Source organism: Camelus bactrianus, chromosome X, assembly GCF_048773025.1.
Source record: "Camelus bactrianus isolate YW-2024 breed Bactrian camel chromosome X, ASM4877302v1, whole genome shotgun sequence".
NCBI lineage: Eukaryota > Metazoa > Chordata > Mammalia > Artiodactyla > Camelidae > Camelus > Camelus bactrianus.
In genome coordinates, this window is record NC_133575.1 from 56885297 (window position 1) to 56908181 (window position 22885).

At 33.7% G+C, this 22885-nt stretch overlaps 1 long non-coding RNA gene across 1 annotated transcript in view; it reads right to left on the reverse strand.

The window, feature by feature from the left end:
- Window positions 1–18800, reverse strand: part of LOC105071607 (negative regulator of P-body association) — a 208331-nt gene extending 189531 nt beyond the window's left edge. Inside the window, exons 1-3 of the long non-coding RNA XR_012504766.1 lie at window positions 18441–18800; window positions 16602–16738; window positions 8028–8110 (exon numbers count right to left, since the gene is read on the reverse strand). This is a non-coding gene — a long non-coding RNA (negative regulator of P-body association). The remainder of the gene's footprint in view (window positions 1–8027; window positions 8111–16601; window positions 16739–18440) is intronic.
- Between the last annotated feature and the right edge of the window lie 4085 nt (window positions 18801–22885).

Sequence of the window (22885 nt, forward strand, 5' to 3'; positions counted from 1 at the left end):
AGAAATGGAATTTCTGGATTGTATAATAATTCTAGGTTAACTTTTTGAGATACAGCCAAACTCTTTCCATAGAGCCTGCACCACTTCACTTTTTTTTTTTTTTTTTACCAGCAATGTACCAGTATTCTAATTTCTCTACATCCTCAGCAACACTTATTTCCTTTATTTTACCCTGATTATAGCCATCCTCGTGGGTCTATAAAGTTCTGCCTTAGATTTGCATTTCCTTCATGATTAATGATAATTTCGTGTCCTTACTGACCATTTGTATATTTTACTTACAGAAATGTCTATTCAAGTTTCTCTATCCTTAAAATTGGGTTGTTTACCTTTTTTGTTGTTGAGTTGTAAGAGGATTTTTTTTAACATATTCTGGATATAGACCCTTAATACATACATGATTTGCAAATATTTTCTCCCATTCTATAGGTTGTCTTCCCTTTCTTTATAACGTCCTTTGATGCACAGAAGTTCTCAATTTTAATGAAATACAATATATCTATTTTTTTTCTTTTGTTGCTTGTGCTTTTGGTATTCTATTCAAACATCCATTACCAAATTCAAGGTAAAGAAGATTCACTCTTATATTTGTTTCTAAGAGTTTTATGTTTCAGCTTTTGTAATTAGATTGTTGATTCATTTCGAGTTGAATTTATCACACTGTGAGGTAGAGGTCCAACTTCATTCTTTATGCATGTAGATATCCAGTTTTCCCAATACCATTTGTTGAAGAGACTGTCCTTACTCCATTGACTGGTCTTGGCACCTTTGTGGAAGTTCATAAGACCATATAGGTTTATTCCTGGGCTCTCTATTCTATACTATTAATTAGTCTATTTGTCTGTCTTTATGCTAGTACCACACCGTTTTGATTATTTTAGTTTTGTAATATGTTTTGAAATCAGAAAGTGTGAGTCCTACAATTTTGATCTTTTCCAAAATTGTTCTGGCTATTTGGAGTTCCCCAAGTCAACATAAATTTTAGGATGAGGTTTTCTATTTCTGCAAAAAAAATGCCATTTTGATAGAGATTGCACTGAACCTGTATATTATTTTCTGTAGCATGGATATCTTAACAATATTAAGTTTCCAATCCATGAACCTGGGATGTCTTTCCATTCATTTGTGTCTTAAAAGTTCTTTCGTCAGTCCTTTGTAGTTTTCAGTATACAGGTCTTTCACCTACTTGTTTAAATTTATTCCTAGGTACTTATTTCTTGTGAATTCCATTGTAAATGAGACTGTTTACTTAACTTTCTTTTTGGATTGTTCATTGCTGGTGTATAGAAAAACAGCTGATTTTGGGTGCTGATTTTGTATCCTGCAACTTTTCTGAATTTGTTTATTAGTTCTAGTAGGTTTTTTGTGTATGGATCTTTTTGGATTTTTAATATACAGGATCATGTGATTTGTGAATGGAGATAGTCTTACTTCTTTCCAATTTGGATGCCTTTTATTTCTTTTTCCTTCATAATTGCTCTGGTTAAAATTTCCAGTACAATGCTGAATAGCAGTGGTAAAAGCAGTCCTCCTTGTTTTCTTTATCTCAAGTGGAATGCTTTCACTTAGTTATCATTAAGTATGATGTTAGCTGTTTGTTGTTCATAAATGCCTTTTATTTTGTTGAGGAAGTTCTCACTATTTCTAATTTTCTGATTTTTTAAATCATGAAATGGTGTTGGATTTTGTCAAATGCTTTTTCTGTGTCAATTGAGATTCTGTGTTTCCTTCCTTCATTTTATTAACGTGGTGTATTGCATTGGTTGATTTTCTTATTTGAACCACGCTTTGTTTATTCCTGAGAAAAATCCCACTTTGTCATGGTGTATAATCAATCTCTGTCTATCTATCTATATCTATATCTATCTATCTATATATATATATAAAATTCATTCTTTCTGTCTATATATACACTTTCTGATTTTCGTGACTCAAGAGTTGTTGAAGTCTTGTCTCCCTCTTGGAGCATCTCCTCATGGGCCATTTCAGTATCTTGTTTCCTCCTAAACACCACTAGGGTACACCAGAGTTCTAAGGTTTTTATAAGGCTTCATATAAAAACCTCCCAGACAAAAGAGCACATACTCTGTGATTCCATTTATATGAAGTCAAGAACAGGCAAAACTAACCAAAGGTGACAGAAGTCAGAATAGTGGTTACTTTTTGAGAATACTGACTTAGAATGGCTACAAATGGGTCTTTTGAGTTATTGGAAATGTTTTATATTTTGATTTAGGTAGTGGTTACATGAGCATATAAATATATATATACAAATTCTCTGAGCTATATACTAAAGATTTATTACTTTATTAAGAGTTATATCTCAATTAATAAGCAAAATAAACAAAACAAACCAATGAACTTCTGTTGTGTATTTTACTTCTTTTACATTCCTAATCAACCAGACGGAAAGATGCTATAATGATAAGTCAATTCAAATCAGTGTGCATCTACCAAGTGTGTATATGATAGACAAATACCAGGCAGAGAAGTAACAAAGAGGAAGTAGTCCCTTCTAGAGGCAGAAGACAGGAAGTAAGGGAATATTTTCCTGAGTGTAGGACAACTAAGCAGGACTTTGAAGAATAAAGATCATGAATTAGACAAGAGTCTAAAGATATTAGACAGAGCCAAATGTATAAAGAAATGGGAATGAAATAATATAGTAAGTTCAAGGAAAGCCTACTGGAGTAAAAAATACAAGAAGATGATTGTGTAATTTTGGGAAAGGATGAAGGAATTAGAGGCAATAGACAATGCTTGAGTAAGAGGTATATCGTAAAGAATCTTTGAGACCATGCTAAGATTTTATCATAGAAAATAGGAAGTCATTAAATGATCTTAAGTAGGGCAAAATATAGCTAGATATTTATTCTAGAGGGTGTATGAAATGTCAACATACAGTAATGGAACAGGCAGGAGATCAGTTAGAAAACTATTACTGTCACTTAGGAGAAAAATTGTAAGAGTCCAAACCAGGGTATGGGAAGGGAGATTTGGGAATGGAAAAGAAGACAAATTCATGAGATATTCTGAAGGAATAATCATTACGATTTTGTGACAGATTAAACTGTGGAGGTGAGAAAGGGGAAATATGACATGATGCCCTAATTTTTGCCTTGGGAGTATTAGTACTATCAAGAATAAGAAAAAAGTGTGTGGTGCTGCTAATGGAGTGATGAAAAATTCAGTTTTGGCTGTGTTCAGTTTGGGGTGCTGATAAGGCATCCACATAGAAAAAGCCAGCAGGCTGTTGGCTTCATGAGTCTGAAGCCTGGCCTAAAGGCTTGTGCTGGAGATACAGATTTGGGAGTCCTCTGCATATATGTGTTTAATGTAACTCAAAGAAGTGGGTGAGATAGGCAAGCAGAAGTGAAAATCAAAACAAGAATTAGGAATCACCAATTCTAAGGATCCAGGCAGAGTATTCAGGAAAAGAGAGTGAGAAAACAATGGCCAGATATGTAAGAGGAGAACTAGAAGAGAAGGATGCCACAGAAAAGAAGACTGGAAAGACTTCTGAATGTCACAGAGGGTCAAGATAAAGACTGAAAGCAATTCGCTAGCGTTATCAACTAGAGTTACGGTAACCTTTATCACAAAGCATAATGCACAGCCATTCTCACAAATTTCTGCGTATCTACATAAAATTTATCACCATTCTCACTCATTCTTATTTTCTTTCTCTGGGTTAGTGCTTCTCAGTTCTATCTAGACCCTTAAATATTCAAATGCCTATCTGACAATCCTGAAATAAAATACACATAATTTCAAAAATTTTATATCTATAATATGAAACAGAAATACAAAGAAAGTAGTTTATAATGAAGAAAGATGTATTTCATTATGTAAATGTTGGAACATAACACTAACAAACAGATGCAGAAAAATATAGAGAAAGCCTGTAGATGTGGCAACTACCAATGCTAACTGATACAGGTGTGTCATTATGGTTATTTCAGACATCCAAAAGCAGCATTTTTGTAGGGGAAATGATTTTCCAAAATGATGAACATTCTTGGTAACATACCTAACAAAACAAAGTAAGATCTTAATGCTGGTTTACATGGTAGTTGCAGTCTGGGAAAAGTCAGTGTATATTAAAACTTTCTTCTTTGTATATAAAATAGAGTTCAACTCAAGGCCTCGATCAATGTAAACAGGTTTTCGCCTATATAGATATCCAACGGGATATTCAAAAGTCGTATGGGATATAGAAAAATTACTTTTTGTGTAGGCTATCCTGCATATTGCAGGACTTTAGCAACCTTGACCTTCTCCACAATATGCCAGAAAGCCTTCCAGTCATTATGATATTCTAAAATGCTTCTCGCAAACTTTCAAACCATCCCTTGGGTTTATAATATCCTCATTGAAAGCCACTATTCCATTCCTATCCAAAGAAGAAAACAAGTCCTTCCCTTGGCATTGCATCCCCCTCTAACAACTAGGTTTATTTCTTTTCTTTCTCAGTTATTCTGAAATGTCTTCTCACCTAGATTGTCAATCTCTTTTTTTTCTTGTTACCTTCAATACATATTCTCACATTTCTATCATTTGTACATCCTCCTTTGGCTCTTAATTCTCTTATAGTTATCCATTTTTTAAATATTACCTATTTTTTATCCTTCCTTTCTCATCTAAACATCGCCTATGAGTGGTTCATATCAATTAAGCTTCAATTTGGCACCTCCTAGTCACTCTTTCACCCACTGCAATTTGGCTTTCACTTTAACCACACTGAAACCATTCATGCTAAATTCACTAATGAACATAATTCACAAATTAATCATTAATTTTCAGTACTAAACTTACTGAATCCTCTACTATATATGATGCTGCTGTTAACTGCATTTTTCTTAAAATTGGGCATCAAAAACTTGAGTCCTCTCCTCATCCTATTTATCCTTTATCTTTTCATCTTTTTCTAGATAATCCTTTAAATGTTGGTTGTCCCCAGAATTTTCCTTCTCAACTAGTAACTTTCCCCTATATACACTCTCTTCTAGATTATCTAACTTACTCCCCTGGTTCAACTATCATCTTTATGCTGATGGGTTGCAAATGTATTTATCTGCTAGAAACTTTTATTGCAACCCCAGAACTTTACAGATGAATCTTCCTCAAAATGTTGAAAACCTGCTCCTTCTCTTGTATTCTAGATCTCAGTTAGTTTTTTTAACCTAATACTCAAGACAGAAACTTGAAAATCATTCATTATTATTCTGTCTCCACTGGCCCCTATCCCATCTGTGATGGTCTTTTAATGCATAAACTTGGCTATGTTAGATTCCTCAGTTGTTCAATCAAGCACTGATCTAGGTGTTGCTATGAAGCTATTTTGTACAAGTGATTAATGCCTGGAGGAGATTACCCTAAATAACCTGAGTGGACCTGATTCAGTCAGATGATAGGCCTTAAACAGCAGAGCTGAGACTTTCTTGATGAAGAAATTTTCATCTATGAGCACCAGCTTCAGCTTGTGCCAGAGAGTTCCAGCCTGCATTTCCCAAGAGCCTCCTTTGTGGATTTCAGACTTCCCTAGCCAGTATCTAAAATCACATAAGCCAATTCCTTGCATTTTTTAATATATATATATCTTACTGGTTCTGTTTCTCTAGTTGAACCTTGATTGATATACCATCTACTTAGTAATATTTCATCAACCTTTCTCAAATCCATTCCTCTGTGATCCACCCCAGATATGACTGACTTAGTTCAGATCCTTATCATTTTTCGTCAAGATCTTCATAAAAGTATATTAAATAGTTTTCTAAGTCTAATCTCTTTTTACAGCATCCTCCACATGGTCACTAGTAGGATCTATATAAAATACAAATGTGAACATAGTACCCTCCTTAAAAAATATTTAGTGACTTCCTGTTTCCTACAGATTTGCATTTCTATACAATAACAACAAACTATCAGAAAGAGAAATTAAGGCAATAATCTCATTTACCATCACATCAAAAAGAATAAAACAGCTAGGACTAAATCTACCTAAGGAGATTTACCTAAGATATATACTCTGAAAATTGTAAGACATTGATGAAAGAAACTGAAGACAACACAAAAAGATGAAAAGATATACTGCATTTTTGGATTATAAGAATCAATATTGTTAAAATGACAATATTACTCAAGGCAATATACAGATTCAGTGTAATCCCTATCAAAATACCAATGGCATTTTTCACAAAACTAGAACAAATTATTTCAAAATTTGTATGGAAACACAAAAGACCATGAATAGCCAAAACAGTCTTGAGAAAGAAGAAGAGAGCTGGAGGAATCAAGCTCCCTGAATTCAGACTATACTACAAAGCTACAGTAATCAGAACAGTATGGTCCTGGTACATAAACAGACACATAGATCAATGGAACAGAATAGACAGTCTAGAAATAAACTCACACATTTATGGTCAAGTAATCTATGACAAAGTAGGCAAGAACATACAGAGGAGAAAAAGACAGTGTCTTCAACAAGTGGTGCTCAGAAAACTGGACAGCTACATGTAAAAGAATGATATTAGAATATTCTCTAATACCACATACAAAAATAAATTCAAATGGATTAAACACATAAATGTGAGACCAGATACTATAAAACTCCTAGAAGAAAATATAGGCAGAACACTCTTTGAAATAAATCAAAGCAATATATATTTGGATCTGTCTCCAAATGCAAAAGAAACAAATGCAAATAAAGAAAAAAAATGAGACCTAGCTAAACTTAAAAACTTTTGCACAGCAAAGGAAACCCTCAACAAAATGAAAAGACAACCTACTGAGTGGTAGAAGGTATTTGCAAATGATATGACCAATAAAGGGTTAATATCCAACATACATAAATAGCTCACACAACTCAACATCAAAAAATGAACAAACAATCCAATTAAAAAATGAGCAAAAGAACCAAATAGACCTTTTTTCTTCAAAGAGAAAATGCAGATGGCCCATAGGCACATGAAAAGATACTCAACAACACTAACCATCAGGGAGATGCAAATCAAAACCACAATGAACCACTTTATAGGAGTCAGAATGGCTATCAGCTAAAAGAACAAAAAGAACAAATGTTTGTGAGAATGTAGAGAAAATAGAACTCTCCTACACTATTGGTGGTAACATAAATTAGTGCAGTCACTGTGGAACACGGTATGAATGTTTCTCAAAAAACTAAAATCAGAACTACCATATGACCCAGCAATTCCACTCCTGCATATATATCCAAAAAAAAAAAAACCTACCAAAAACACTAATTGAAAAAATATATGCACCCCAATGTTCATAGTAACGTTATTTACAATTGCCAAGTTATGGAATCAACCTATATGTCTATCAATGGCTGAAAGGATAAAGATGACATATATATATTCAGCCATGAGAAAGAAGAAAATTCTACCATTTCCAACATAATGGATAAATCCTGAGGGCATTATTCTGGATGAAATAAGCCATACAGAGAAAGACAACATTGCATGGTATCACTTAAATGTGGTATCTTTAAAAAATGTCAAACTCCTAGAAACAGGGAGTAGTTGCTAGCAGCTGGGGGGTGGGGGAAATAGAGAGGTTGGTAAAAGGTTACAAACTTTCAACTATAGAATGAATAAGGTCTGAGGATCTAATGTAAAACATGGTGACTATAGTTGGTAACACTGTATTACATAATTAAAATTTGCTAAGAGATTAGAACTTAAATGCTCTCACCAAAAAAAAAAAAGGGAGGTGATAGATGTCTAAATTAACTAGATGGTAAAACTCGTTTCGTAATGTATATGTATATCAAATCACCATGACTTACTCTTTAAATATCTTACAATTGTATTTGTTGATTATACCTCAACAAAGCTGAAAAATAATTTGTGGGGTGAAGATAAAAACCTCCATCAATAACCACCCTTATTAGAGGGTGTGGGGTACATGTAGTCCACTTGTAGAAAAATTTCTGCATCTAATATCCATGAGGACCCTTTTATATGCTCTTTATGATTGAGGATAATAGAAAATGTGTTTTCATTTACCTTTTTGCGGGTCAAGTGTGGTGGTGTCATGGCTGACTTTGGAGGCTTGGAGGAGTTGACACATTGATTTGGAAGCTCTGAAACTAAAATTGCAGTTGATTTAATATATTGTCATATGCACACGGTTCTTTTGTTTGACTTAACATCACTTGACTTTCACAATAGCTTATGAGTCAAATATGACAGATATTCATTATCCTCATTTAAAGAGATAAAAACTGGACTCAGAAGTTCAATAACTTGATATAATCAGAAAATGGAGAAACCATATTTGAACCCAAACTCTATTATTTCAGAAAAGATTCTCTTATAACAACATAAAATGCTTCTGTTTCCTATTTTTTCCTCAAAAGTGAGTCATATAACTATTCTTTTTAAAAGAAAAATAATCTGACATTCTCTTAGTGTCACTGTAAATCTTTTTAAGTGCAATGCTGTTCAAACACACACACATATATTTTATATATATATGTATATATATATATATATATATATATATCTCCTAGGTGATGTAAATTTCCAAAGAAAAAAAAGAAAATGGGGAATTTCTAATGTGAGAAGGACTTGACCTGCTGTTGTTGGCTTCGAAGATGAAAGAAGGATGCAACAAGCCAAAGAATGCAGGTGGCTTCTAGAAGCTGGGAAAAGCCCTCAGTTGAAAGCCAGCAAGGAAACAGGGATTTCAGGCTTACAATCACAAGGAACCAAATTTTGTCAACAACCAAATGAATAAAACACAGATTTTCCCCTGGATACCCCAGAAAGGAAAGCAGCCTGCCAACTCCTTGATTTTCACCCAGTGAAACCTGTACCAGATTTCTGACCTACAGAACTATAATATAATGAATGTGTTGTTTTAAGCCTCTAAGTTTGTGATGAATTTTTATGGCAATATAGAAAACTAATACAGAATCAATGCAAAAAAAGCTGGTGCACTTCCAAGAAAAACTAAGGACCAAGGTGATACCATAACATTTCAGGAAAGGAAATTACCAGGAAAGGAACTTTATCATATCATATTTTCTTTTAAAAATGATCAATCTAAAGTATTATAACAAGGTCCTTATGTAATGAGGGCAAGGGAATGGCTAATCACACACAGAGAAAGGTACTTAAAGAGACTCTGCACATGAAGCAGTTAAAAAAAAAAAACTCTTCTCAGAATGAGAAACAGACAGACAACCAGCCAGGCTAGGTAAATGCTGTAAGGCAGGAAAATATGATGGAAGAACAGACATGAAAACTCCCCTTAATGCTGAGTACATCTAAAAACAGGGAATTTATATAAGGAATATGATGCTATTTATAAACTATAATTCCACCTGTGTCCAAAAAATGGTGACTATTTCCTAAAGGGAAAGTAAAAAGTAACCACATAGCTATCCATGAAATCACCAAAGGGCATCAAAGCCTTACATTCTGAGATCTCCTGAATAGTATTCTGTAACAAGAAATTAAAAGTTAGGGAACAGTTTGACACCATGCACCACCTGATATAACATACTGAGAAGGACAAAACATCATTTCAGTGGTATTCCTTTGCAAAAGTGCCTGAGCTGAACTTGATGAGGAAACATTAGACAAACTGAATTTGAAGGGCATTCTATAAAATAACTGTTATTATCTTCAAAAACATTATTTCTTAGATAAAGTCTAAGAAACTACTGTAGATTAAAGGAAACTAAACAGACATGACAGCTAAATGATTCTGGATTAGATCCTGGACCAGATCTTCTTTTCTTTCTTTTTTTGATCTAAATGACATTTATTGGCAAAATTGGTGAAAAATGAAAAAGGTCCTTAGGAAACACATACTGAAAAAGTTAGGAGTCATGAGGCATCTTACCATCAAATGGTTCCAAAAAATATATATGTGTGTATATATGTATGCATGATGTATATGTATATGTGTATATGTAGATAAACATAATTATAACTATAAAAACGCAAATATAAGCAATCATGCTTCTTGATACTTATCCAAAGGAGTTGAAAGCCTATGTCCACAGAAAAACCTGCACACTGCTGTTTATAGCAACTTCATTCATACTTGTGAAAACTTAGATGCAACCAGTATGTTCTTCAGTAAGTGAAGGATAAATAAACTGGTACATCCAGACAATGGAATGTTATTCAGCACTGAAAAAAAAAGAACTATCAGGCCATGAAAAGATATGGAGGAACTATAAATGCATATTACTATGGGAAAGAGGCCAATTTGAAAAGGTTACATACTATATGATTCCAACTATAGAACATTCTAGAAAAGGCAAAACTATGGAGACAGTAAAAAGATCAGTGGTTGCCAGAGGTTGAGGAATAGGGATAAATAGGTGGAGCACAGAGGATTTTCAAGGCAGTGAAAATACTCTGTATGATATCACAGTGATGAATACATGTCATTATACATTTGTCCAAACTCATAGAATGTATAACACCAAGAATGTATACTTTTCAAGAGTGAACAATATAATGATGGACTTTGGGTGATAAAGATGTGTCAATGTAGGTTCATCAGCTGTAAAAAATGTACCACTCTGGTATGGGATATTGATAATGGAAAAGGCTAAGCACATGTAGGGGCAGGGGGCATATGGGAAATCTCTGTACCTTCCTCTCAGTTGTACCGTAAACTTAAAATTGCTATTTAAAAAGTCTTTAAACAAAGTCAACAAACTTAGCATCATCAGTAATGAATGGGACCAACTGGCATTTTGTGCCTCCTCATGTGATGCAATAGCAAAGACACAGCATCACATGTATAGTCTTCTTACTAAAAATGCTCAAATTAGCCTGGGGAAAACAGGCAAGTTCAGATTGTGGGATGTATGTAAGACAACTGCTTGGGCTTGTCAGAAATGCTAATGTTATGAAAAACTAAAAGAAAAGGATGGGACAGTGCTATTCTAGATTTTAAATGACTAAAGGGTCATGACAACTAAATGTAGTGCATGATCCTTGACTGGATCCTGGATCAAAACAGATAAAAAGATATAAAGGTTATTGTTAGGACAATTGGGGAACTTTGATATGAACAATATATTAGATAATTGTATCAATGCTGAATTTTTCTGAGTGTGATAACAGTAATGCCCTTGTTCTTAAGAGATACACACTGAAGCATTTAAGGCTGAAGTGTCATGATATCTACAAGTTACTTCTAAATCGTTAAGCAAAAAAGTGTGCATGTGTGTATATATATATGTATATATATTTACATATTTATAGAGAGATAAACATATGTAGCAAAATAAACAACTGATGGATCTACATGAAGAATATCTTTTGACTTTACTGAAGAATTGAAGTTTCATAAAATAAACAATTGGTGAAAGAAATAATGTTTGGAGGTATAAACCTTTTCCTTAATTATAATAATAAATCCTGCTGGTAAATTCAGAAGTTAATCAATGCATTCACTTTTTTCTGGCAGAACATTTTCTGAAAAATAAAAGGAAGAAAAAAAAAAAGAAATTAACTAAGTAAAAGGATAGAAAAAAGAAGTACCATCCAAACAAAGGAAAGTCTATCAGACAAAAGGACAAAAGACTTCAAATGCAAAAAAACCCAAATGAGTAACTAAGAATGATAAAAGGTGCATCTATTTTAGACTTGTATGTACAAATAATAAAGCCTTAAATATATAAAGCAAAAATTTATAAAACTACAAGGATCTGACAAATCCACAATCATTCTGAATCTAACTCTTTCAATAATTGATAAATCCAGCAAACAAAATTAATTGTGATATAGAAAATAAACAACACAATTAACAAGTTTAATGGACATTCGTAGAACCCTCCATGCAACAATTAGAATATACAAAATATTTTCAGGCACACATGAAACACTTATAAACTGATCATGTTCTCTAGAACATAAAGCAAATCTCAACAAATACTAAGTAATATCATGTAAACCACACTGTCTGTACTAAGTGCAATTAAATGGAAAAGAATAACAAAATGTAGAGCTAAAAAATAGCCATGTACCCATGTCTTGGTTCCTAAATACCCTCTGCCACTAAAAGGTACCAGAGATACATAGAGAAATGGTCAATGAGGCAGGAAAAACAAGACAACCCTGAAAGTAAAAAAGTAAGGAAATATTGAAGTCAAAGTATGTATCAAAGAATGATGGTAATATGTCAAATGGACATAGAGGCCAGCTTGAATGGGCTGCCAATGGGACAATTTGAGTATCAAATTGATGATAGCAACAGCACATTCATGAAATAAAGTAAAAATCTATGTGCCTAAACTAATATAAATAAATGAACAAATACATGGAGAGAGAAAAAGCTCTTCCTTGAAGTAGAATACAAATTAATAGATGTAGTAAAAATGATGATGGTTTTGAAAATAACCATTTTGCAGCCATCACAGCAATTAACTGATTCAGTTAAGAATTTATCAATGGATATTAAAACCAGTGGATTTTAGTATATTTACAGTTTCAAAGTACCCCCAGCGAAATTACAAACTACAAGAGGAAAATGAAACTTTTGAGTGGATTAATCTAGCAAACATCATCTTAACCAAGTAATCAAGGTTAACATTACTTTTAAGGGATCAAATCAGCATTATGTGCCCCTGATATGATGCCCTGAGAACAATACAAAATTACTTCTCTGACATGCCTGCCAAAATGCATAATCTAAATATAATTATGAGGAACTGGAACACAAATTTAAATTTAGGAACAATCTACAAAATAACTGTCCTGTATTATTTTAAATTGTCAATGTCATGAGAGACAAAGAAAGGCTGAACTCTTATAGATTAAAGAAAACAGAAGAGACAATGAGAACTAAATGCAATGCATCATCCTAGACTGAAATTTTAACTAAGAAAATAAAATAGTTATAAAAGACATTATTGGGGCAAATTGGTCAAATTGGAACATGGCCTAGATAATAATATTGGAACACCAATTTCATATACTACTAAGCTATAATAATCAAAAAATATGATGCTGGCAGATACTGGCATTAAAAACAGACACACAGACCACAGAACAGAATCGAGAGCCCAGAATAAAACCCCTGCATATGCAGGGAGTCAAGAATATTCCATGGAGAAAAGATAGTCTATTTCATACATAATGCTGAGAAAACCGAACACTCACCATGAAAAAGAATGAAACTGGAGCCCAATCTTATACCACTTGCAAAAATTAGTTCAAAATGGATTAAAGACTTAAAGGTAAGGACCTGAAATTATAAAATTCCTATAAGAAAATACAGGGAAAAGCTTCTTGACATTGGTCTTTGCAATGATTTTATGGACATGACACCCAAAGCACAAACAACAAAAACAAAAAATAAACAAATGGGGCTACATCAAACTAAAAAGCTTCTGCAAAGCAAAAGACATGATCAACAAAATGAAAAACCAACCTGTGGAATGGGAGAAAATATTTTAAAACCACATATCTGATATGAAATTAATATCCAAAATACACAAGGAATTCATGCAACTCAAATAGCAGAAAAACAATCCAATTCAAAAATAACTGAATATACATTTTTCCAAGGACACTTATCAACAGGTACATGAAAAGCTGCTCAACATCACTAATGATCAGGGAAATGCAAATAAAAAAAAATCCCAGGTATTAACAAAAACAGGAAATAAGTGCTGGCAAGGATATAGAGAAAAGGGAATGCTTGCACATTCCTTGATGGGAATGTAAACTGAACTATCTATTATGGAAAACAGTATGGAAGTTCCTCAAATAATTAAAAATAGGACTACCATATGATCCAGCAATTCCACTTCTGAGTATGTATCTGAAGGAAATGAAATCACTATCTCAAAGAGATCCACAACCCCTATGTTCACTGCATCATTGTTTACAATAATCAAGACGGGGAAACAATCTGACTACTGACAGATGAATGGACAAAGAGAATGCGGTGAATATATACAATGGAATGCTATTCCACTACAAAAAGAAGGAAATCCTATCATTTCTGACCTAATGGATAAACCTGGAGGGCATCAGGCTAAATGAAATAAGTGAGACAGAGAAAGACAAATACTGTATGCTCTCACTTACACAAGGAATCTGGGAAAAAAAAAAAAAAAAACTGAACTCTCAGAAAGAGAGTAGACTGATGGTTTCCAGGGGTGAGAGGGTAGGGGAAACGGGTGAAAGTGGTCAAAGGGTATAAACTTTCAGTTGTAACATGATTAAATTCTGAGGATCTAATGTACAGCATGATGTACATTATACTATAGTTAATATTATAGTAATGGTATATATAGTTACATAACTATATAGTGTAGTTAATACTATATATAGCTATGACTGTAGTTAACAATTTTGTATTATATACTTACAAGTTGCTAAGAGAGTAATCTTAAAAGTTCTCACCACACACAAAAAAATAGTAATTATGTGACATGACAGATGTGTTAACTAGCTTTATTAGTGTGGGTAATCATTTTGTAATATATACATGTAGCGAATCATCACACTGTATTCTTTAAACTTACATTATATATCAAATGTATTTCAATAAAGCTGGAAGAAAAAAGGAACTTTAATAGAGCTTACATTGCCCATTTGAAATACATGTTCTTCCAAACTCAACCCTTTTTCAGTGATTGAGTGGATAATCTTGACAATAAAGGTTTATGAAACAAAAAAATGGAACAACATCAAATTTCTATTTTGACACATGTACTGAGGTTATGTAAGAGAAAGGCACCATTCTGAGGAAACATACACTTAAGTATTTCCAGGTAAAGGAGCATGATGTCTGTATGTTACTCTCAAATAGTTCAGAGGGAGAGAGAAGAGGAGGAGGGTTGGTGAAGGAGGAGGAGAAAAAAGGGAAGGGAGAAACAGAAACAGAAGATAGACAGTGATAAAGCAAATATGGCAAAACGGTAATTGGTGAATCTGCATAAAGGGTATATGGGAGTTCTTTGGAATATTCTTACAATTTTTTTAAATGTAGGATTAGATCAAAATAAAAAGTTTAAAAACACAAGTATAAATATCAGCAGTAACTCCTTCACTGAATAGCATAATCACAGTTTTTATGTATTTAATGTATTTATGTATTATATGTATTATATTTATTATGTACTGTATTTATTATGTATTTATATTATGCATTATATGTAATGTGTTTTATGTATTTACATATTTAATGAAAGAAAAAGATTTATAGTGCTTAAATCTATTGGGATGAGGAGCCAGTGTATAATTTTGCTTTCTGTTACCAGAAGAATAAAAAAACATTAAACATTTTAAAGCAGAAAATAAGATGAAGCTTAACTATAGATTAATTATTTTACAATATGATTTTTTAAAAAGGAGACCCATATGTTTATAAATTTAAAAGAACAAATAACTCATGAGTCAAAAAAGAAATCATAAGAGAAATTAGAAAATAATAATTGAATAATAAAAAAACCACATATAAAAATCTGTGAAATTCTTTTAAAGTGGTACATAGTGGAAAATTAATAGTTATAAATTCTTATTTTAGAAAAGAAGATTTAAAATTACTGAGCTAGGGGGGAGGGTATAGCTCAGTGGTAGAGCGTGTGCCTCGCATGCATGAGGTCCTGGGTTCAATCTCCAATACCTCTCTCAAAAAGTATAAATAAATAAATAAACCTAATTACCTCCCCCCACCAAAAAAAAAAAAACCTATAAAGAATTTTAAATTACTGAGCTAATGGCCTAAATAAATTAGAAAAAGAGCAAACAAAAAGACAGTAAAGAAGGAAATTAAAATAAAAAAGGAAAAAATTTTAAAATAGGAGACAAAATATTCAGTGGTGAGGCCTGATGAAACCAAAAGCAGGAAATATATTAGAAAATCGATTATTATAATTTATATAATTTATCACACAGTCATAAAGTCATATTAATGGAGAAAAAACCACAGAAGATCATGGCAGCAGATACAAAGTATCTGGAGAAAAAACTCCATACTCTTTTATGATAAAAGCTCTCAGCAAACTAAGAATAGAAAGGAAGTTCCTTAACCTGAAAAAGAAAATCTACTAAAAACGGTGAAACATTTGTAGAATTCCCTTATAAATTCAGGAGCAAGACAAAGAAATCCTCTATCACTGCTACTATTTCTTGCTGTACTGAAGATCCTAGCTAACAGAGTAAGACAAATTAAACAAATAAATATTGGAAAGGAAGAAACTGCCATTATTCACAATATAATTAAATAACAGATAATCCAGAGAATATACAAATTATTAGAACAAATAGAATCCAGAAATATTACAGCATATAAAAACAGTACGTAAAAATATCAATCATGTTCCCATTTAGCAGCAATAATCTGAAAATGTGGTTCAAAAGATACACTTCACAGTAACAACAGAAACTATAAGGTAATTAGGAGTGAATCTAACAAAAGAGCTTATATATTACATTATTATTATATGGTATATATGGTTTCATGTAATGAAGAAAATCGTTTCAAGTTTATCATTTGTTTCTAGCTTTTTGGTTTTTGTTTGGTTAGTTATATTTAATGTGTCATAATTAACTCTTATTCCTCCTCCTCCCTTAATAAGTTTTTGGTAAAATTACCTTAAAAATCACAACTTCCCAGTGCAGGACATCAGTAAAAGCAGGGTAGCATTGTCAATAATCTTCATTGTCTTCGCTGAGTGAACTATTTTATGAATGCATCAAGGAAATGGAGTCATATTGCAATCCTTCAAAGACTGAAAAATAGTAAAATAAGGTGAAATTATTTCTTCTGCTACTCTTCATCTCTTTCCCCTGACCTGCTCAAGTCTTTATGCTCTACCATATCCCCTTTTCAACTGTAAATTCCTGAAAAACAGTTAGATAGATAGTATTAGAAGGGATCTATTGCATAGCAATTAAAAGTATAGACTCTGGGAAGCATTTTATAACAGTGTCTGGCACATAAAGATATTCAGTAAATGTTTTCTATAATTAGTTTTCAATGTTTTGAATCACTGGAGGCAATTACATAGCTCTTGCACTTCTAGCCCTATACAACCTCCTTTGTTTTCTATTTGAGCACTGCTATCCTTATGGTCTCCCCTCACCTCCTACCACTCTACCCCTTTGGACAGAGAGGTAAAGTTGAGGAAAATCAGGCTGTAAGGAATGACCAGGTGATGCTTTCAAACGCAACAGAGCTCATTCTTTTTCTATGCACTACCACCAAGCCCTAAGTCCAGAACCCCTTCAGTTGCCACTGTTATCCTATCATTTATTGACTTAATTTATTCAAATATGTTTGACTCCTACTGTGTTCCAGGCACTGTGCTTTGGTTATCCATCCCCTACAGCTCCCAACACAATGCCTAATCCATTGTAAGGGTTCCTTAAAGGTTTATTTTATGAATGAAGAAAGGATGCCCTGTTTCCTTTGGATTACAAGAATCTGTGAGGTTTGGGCCATATTTTATTTTATTTTTTGCCTTCTATAAGCTCATGTAAACAGAAGATTGTTTCTCTGATAGTAAAATACATCACTTTCTTGAAAATCTTCAATGGTTGTCACTGCTTATGGATTAAACTGCATACTCCTTAGCACAGCATTCAGGCCCTGCAACACTCTATTTCACCCTCTAGTCCTTCTCATAGATTCAGTTACAGCCAAGCTTTTCCTAGAACAAGCCTGTCTTGGGTCTTTTGTTCTGGAAATCGCTAGGTCTGAAAAAGCATTCCCTCCCCTTCCACAAGGCAGATGTCACTCGCCCTTTAAGGCCCACCCAAAGTTACCCTCTTCTTTGATGGCTCACGATTACTTCCAGACAGAATAACTTGGTCCATTCTGCATGCTTCCTAAATACCTTAACTAGCAAACATTATGGCGCTTGGGTTTAACTTAGTATATTGCAACTTTTTTTACTCATTAAATTCTCCTGCTATACACAAAGAAACACACACTTCTGAAGGCTCACAACACTCTTAGCGCAGTGCTAGCCATAAGAATTCACCCTTCAACACAAGGTTGTTACTGATCTTGAACCAAGCATTTTTTGAATAGAAAGTTCAAATATACACAAAAGTAGCAAGAACAGTTTAATGAATCCTCATGTATACATCACCCAGCTTTAACAATTATCAACTCATGCAAATTTTGCTTGTACCCCTTGCCTGGGCCCCAATGAATTACTTTCAAGCATATCAAAAGATTTAAGTGTATTTCTTAAAAATATAACCAAGATTATCAAAGCTAATATATTAAAATAATTACTTATTATTATTAAATATCCATAAATTCATCCAAGCATATTTTGTGAAAACGCTATTAAATGCCTGTATGTTGTTTCTTCAATTTTGAAATCGTGGAGAGAATAGGAAAAGGGAGAAGGAGATTTGGGAAAACACATAATTAAGTTTCATAGGGCCTGGATGTCCCACATGAGAAAGAAAGCATCTGACCTGGTTTGGGGTGGGAGAAGTATATTGTACTACTTCTCTGGAGGAGGTGGGTGCGACTTCAGGCCCGGTGATGCAGGAGGAGGTGCCGAAGGGAGAGGGGTACTACCTCCGTTGGGGGTTCCTTCTGGATAATCCCACCGTGGAGCTAGGAGGCAGCGCTTTTTTGGAGGTTTAGTTTCCCGCGTGTTTCCAGCTGGGAGCGTGGATCTCCCGGAGGTACAAGGCTGATCCCCCATAAGGATTATAGGATCCGGGCGACAGCTCTCTCTGGTGGACCCCGGCGAGGCCAAAAGACCTGAGATGGCGGCGGATCCCCTCCAGGCACTGAACTTCCTCCCGGTTTCGCTCTTTCCGTATTTCCTGTATCCTGAGACGTATATCCCCTCTCCGCCTCCGCCCTCGCTCCCTACCCCACCCCATTTTAACGTTTCTACAAGGATGGGTCTTTAAAAAACATGTGTGTATTTAACATAATGCCCCCCCGCCGCTACCCCGTCTAAATAAATCTGTGGACAGTCATATATACTACGTATGCAATTCTAAGATTAAAAGAAATTCAGGTTTACTCCTAAATGGTAAACTCTGCATAGATTGTGCAAAGGCGCTGGAGGGCGGGGTGGAGTAGGGGAAGTGGGGGAGGGAGGAGAACAAAGGAGTGATTGAATAGCTAAGGACGATACAATCTAGTTGCAGAAGCACAACACAAAGCCATGAAACTACGATCATTTAGAAAGCAATATACAAACCTATTAGTTGACTAAAGGTCAGAATAGCACACTAGCACAGTCCGTGGAAATCAAAAGAGGAAAACAAATTCACCGTATGTCATAGAATCTAAGATCGTTTTTTTCTTCAGATTTTAACAAATTAGAAATCTCTGAAGGCTTACCTTTAAAAAAAAATTTCAACATCTAGGAAATCTCGACAATTGAAGGTATGTAATACTTTGAATGTCAACTTTTTTATTTTTTCAAGTCAGGGAAAATAATGATTTCATCCTTCTATGGATGGTGTTTTATATTCTATGATATAAGGTAAGTAACCGGAAGAGGGTGTAATGTGGCTTGGAAAAAAAGGCTACTGGAACTCCTTAGACCTTCATCATTCACATCCATCCCCTTTTGGCAATGGATAAACTACACCACACTTTCCCAGCACTGTCCTCAGTGTTTTTTAATGGAGAGAGTTCAATCCTTAATGTCAACATACAACTGACTTGTGAAATACTCTGACATTTACAAGCTCTGTGGTATTTAAATAGTTGATTAAACATTTGCAGCTTTCATTTCCAGAAGACAATAATTTCTTCCTTGCAAGACTATTGCCATAATTAGGGATAATGCATTTAAAGCACTTACCATGATTACCTCTTTTCTCCACCATCACTACCTTCCTCCAAGTACTAGTACCGCCCTTTACACAAACTAGATACTCAGTAAATGTTTAGGACATAAATGACCCTGTGATTTTCTAACAGATGCTACTTATAAAGATAAATGTAGTAGTAAATTAATGAAAAGATATGAAAGGAAATCAAAACAAACAGTTGGGACTGGACTTAAAGTTGTAGGAGTCAGCCACACAGATGTGGTAGTTGAAGTCATGGGTGATATCCCCAAGAGAAAATGTAGAGAAAAGAGAAGTGGGCTGCTAAAGACAGAATATTGAGTAATTAGAGACAGATGGGGAGAAGCCTACTGCAAAGGCTAAGAAAGAGTGGCAGAATTCAGAAGAGAGGACTCTCAACTTAAGGTTTCCTACTTGTAGGCCTACTAACATTTGAGGCCAGATCACTTTTTGTGGTGGGAGCCTGTCCTGTGCATTGTTAGATGTTTAGCAGTATCCCAACCCAGACCAGTATCCCCCAACTGCCTCCAGGTATGATAACCAAATATGTCTCCAGGAACTCCCAAATGTCCCCTGGGGGGCAGAATCATCCTTTTTGAGAAAAGTTGGTCTATTCCTAATCCTCCTAACTTGCTCCTTTTCTAGTCTTTATCTCAGTGAGTGTCATAGCTTCTTCTACCCAGTTGTACAAGTCAATGTTTGGAGTTTTATATATGTTTTTATATTGCCGGCTATTTTATTATTTCCCAAAGTAAATGAAGTAACATTTTCAGTCTTTTTACATGAGTCTCTAAATCTTGCAAGACTAAAGACTTTAAAGGGGAAAGTGGAAATTAAGTTGTTTTATAGCTAAAGTTTTAATAAATTAAGAGAAATATGTGCTTATTTTAGTAAAATGACTGAAATTAAAAATTGTATCAAATCCAGATGGGTTTGATTTATGGTAAACGTTTGGCTTGAGGTGAAAACAGTCCCACCTTGGAGCTGCTGTCATCAACCTGAACTATTTATACTTCAAATGGATTTATTATTTTTATTTTAAATTGTGGTTAATTACATGTAACATAAAATTTACCATCTTAACCATTTTTAAATGTACAGTTCAGTAGTGTTAAGTATATTCACAAAGTTGTATAAACAATCTCCAGAATTTTTTGTATCTATTAAATAATAACCTCATTTTCCCTTCCCTCCAGCTTTTGGCAACGACCATTATACTTGCCACTGGATTTTTATTTATTTTTGTTATATTAGATTGGAAAACTAAAGCCTTTTACTTCTAGGTTTCAAAATGATTTTTCCCCATCATCTTTTACAAGTTCAGCATTTTTTCCCCCCTAACATTGATAAGCTAGCTGCATGTGAACCATGGAACCAGAAGAGGGCGTTGTTAAGTTGAAGGCCAATTGAATAAGATTTGAGAAGTGCTGTAGATCTGAATTTCTTTCATAATTTCAGGTACGCAAACGACGACAACAGAGAACAACACTGAACCCACCTCTGGGTGATAATTGTTTTCATTTAGGGATTTTTTTAAATTGAGAAGTTGGTTGATTCATTGTGATTTCTTCTGGAAATTAGCTTTCGTCTCAATTTCACCTTGATTTTTTCTCTTCCGTGTACAGATATAAAGGATTGATCTGTTAATTGTGTTTAAGTACAAATATAAGGTTAAGAACCATGGAGTTTCTTTAAAGTTCTCATAAAATGAAAAATAAGAATGATTTAGAGGAAGAGTACATGTACTTTTTGTTTTATTTTAGGTTTTTAATATAATATTTCATTAGGAATTTTTTAGAATTCTATGACATACAAAGAAGAAAGTAAAGAGATCTATTAACTCTTTGCCCAGATGACCTCCATAAACATTCAAAAGATTAAATAAGTAAAAGAGGTAAAATAGTATAAGGTTAGAAAAATGAATACTTCAGAAAGATACCAAATGAAAAGTAAAAATGTCCAAAATTGACCATTATAGTCACTTTTCAATAATTACTAGGGAGAGAGGGTCAGATTTGTATATGTGTGCACACACAAAGATACAGACAGATATGTGTGTGTGAGATGCATTTACCTGTATATGTGTTGTTTTTTTCATTTCACAAAGATGATCATACATTCACCATTTTTGTACTTAGGTTTTTTCCTTTCTTTCTGTTTTTAACTTAACAGTATGGCTTGGTGATTTTTCCATATAACATGTTCTTTCTTCTCATTTTTAAATGTCTTTTTAATGGCTGCACACAATCCCATTGTATGGACTTACTATAATTTTTAAGTTTAACTTATTACCTGTGCATGGATGTTTGTAGACACCTTGATTGTTTCCAGTGTTTTAAATTGAAAATTAATCCATATGCCATAAATTCATCTCTAATAGTATACAATTCAGTATTTTAAAGTATGTTCACAAAATTGTGCATCCATCACCACTATCTAATTCTAGAATATTTTCATCACTCCAAAAAGAAACCATGTACCAATTAGTGTCTCCCAATCCTCCCTCCCCACAACCCTCAGAAACCACTAATCTATTTTCTGTCTCTATGGATTTGTCTATTCTAGACATTTCATATAAAAGGAGTCATACAATATATGGTCTTGTGTGTCTGGCTTCTTTCACTAAGCATAACATTTTCAAGGTTCATGATGTTATGCCATGTGTTAGTACTTCACTACTTTTATTCATTTTAACATTTTTATTATGGCATATACACATAACAGAGTTCAGTGTATTTTTCATTACTAATTGAGGTAAAGTTTACCATCTTAAAGTGTACAGTTCAGTAATGTTTTAATACATTCACATTGTCTCCAGAACTCTTTTCATCTTGCAAAACTGAAATGCTATACCCATTAAACAGTAACTTCCCATTCCCCATTGCCCCCAGTCCTTGGCAATCACTATTCTATTTTCTGTCTTCATGAATTAGACTACTGTATTACCTCATATAAATAGAATAATACAATATTAGTCTTACTGTCGCTGAATTATTTTACTTAGCAAAAAAGTTCATCCATGTTGTAAGATGTGTCTAAATTTTCTTCCTTTTATATATTTTAAAATTATTTTTATTTTTCGTATTGAAATGTAGTTG